The sequence below is a fragment of the Rhinolophus sinicus genome, linkage group LG14, assembly GCF_036562045.2.
Source record: "Rhinolophus sinicus isolate RSC01 linkage group LG14, ASM3656204v1, whole genome shotgun sequence".
In the NCBI taxonomy this organism is placed as follows: Eukaryota; Metazoa; Chordata; class Mammalia; order Chiroptera; family Rhinolophidae; genus Rhinolophus; species Rhinolophus sinicus.
Genome location: NC_133763.1, coordinates 31713860 through 31715730, shown reverse-complemented (window position 1 = coordinate 31715730; position 1871 = coordinate 31713860).

Here is a 1871-nt window from a genome sequence, read left to right as displayed (position 1 = left end):
TTTGTGATTATATGTGTACTCATTCTCTCACCTGAGCTGACAGTATCTTTTCAGAGGTGTTTTCTAAAGGAGCGTGTACAAAATCAGCCTTCAGACACATAGGTCTGGGTGGTGCATGTGTTCTTCCTGTTTGTGCCAATGTATCAATGTAGAGTTGCTGTTTTCTTCAACTGTATTTATTGCTGCATTTCTCAGCATAAACTTATCTCATTGTATTTTTTATAAATAAATATTTTTTTGAACATTCATATAAGACGGGCTGATTATTTTAAAAAAGCACTCTTTCTCAGGTACTGTTATAAATAGGTACTGCAACATTTCTTTTTTTTTTTTTTTCCATTTTTTAATTGGGGAAGGGGAACAGGACTTCACTGGGGAACAGTGTGCACTTCCAGGCCTTTTTTTTTTTTTTTTTTTTCCAAGTCAAGTTGTCCCTTCACTCCCAGTTGTGGGGGGTGCCGTTCAGCTTCAAGTTGTTGTCCTTTCAGTCTTAGTTGTGTCGGGCGCAGCTCAGCTCCAGGTCCAGTTGCCGTTTTCTAGTTGCAGAGGGCACAGCCCACCATCCCTTGTGGGAGTCGAACCGGCAACCTTGTGGTTGAGAGGATACACTCCAACCAACTGAGCCATCCGGGAGCTCAGCAGCAGCTCAGCTCAAGGTGCCGTGTTCAATCTTAGTTGCAGGGGGCGCTGCGCACCATCCCTTGCAGGACTCGAGGAATTGAATTGGCAACCTTGTGGTTGAGAGCCCACCGGCCCACCGGCCCACGTGGGAATCGAACCGGCAGCCCTCAGAGCTAGGAGCATGGAGCTCCAACCGCCTGAGCCACTGGGCCGGCCCAACATTTTTTTTTCTTTTTTTTTTTCTGAATAACATTTCTTTATTTAATCCACACAACAGTGTATTCTGCTTGAGACAGACCTAGAAGAATGAAGGGACCTGCCCATTGCACACAGTAAATGGAAGCTAGGATTCAAACTATTAGTGGACTCTTATTTATTCTGTTGTGATTCGGCTGCCCCAAATTTATCTTAAATCCAGCTTGGGATAATCATCTTCAAGAACATTGGTGGAAATAGGGCAGAGGGTGCATTTTATATTCATCTCTTTGGGTGAATAAATGTTAATAAGAAACCCATGGGGTGGAGTCAAGATGGCAGAGTACTCTTCAGTTTGCCTCCTCCCATGACCACATCAAAATTACAAATTATAGAACAACCATAACAAAACCACCAGAATACTAGCTAAACAGAATTCCTATAACCAAGGTTATAAAGAAGCCATGTCAAAACTGGTAGGAGGGGTGGTGACAGAACCAGCAGGTCCCACAACTACATGGTGGCAATTAAGAATTGGGAGGAATGTCTCAGCTTTGGAGGTGACCCCCTGAGGAGCAAGGAATCACAGCCCAACACCAGGCTCCCCAGCCCAATGCACCAGTTCCAGGAAGCGAAGTCCCCACAATATCTGGCTGTGAAAACCAATGGGGATTTTATCTCAGAGAAAGGGCTGTGGAACAAACTCATTCACTGTCAGGTCCAGCATACGAGCAGCAGCTTAGAAGCACCAGGGGCATACATGAGAATCTAAAATGACTAACTTCAGGGTGAGGGCTGGAGGATGGGGTCAGGGGAAATGGTGTCAGGGGAACTTACCCCAGGGATGGAAGTGCTGGTAGGCACCATTGTTACTTTGTGAGGTCTCCTCCCACCCAGCTGGCCTACTGCAGGCAGGTGCCAAATCTATGCTTTCCATCAACTTGGATAACATGGTTTGCCTGGTCTGGTGATTTCTTGAGACCCAGCCCCAACCAATGCACCCACCAGGCCTGAGACTTCAGCAGCTCCACACAAGTGCCTTTCTCAGCTTGTGC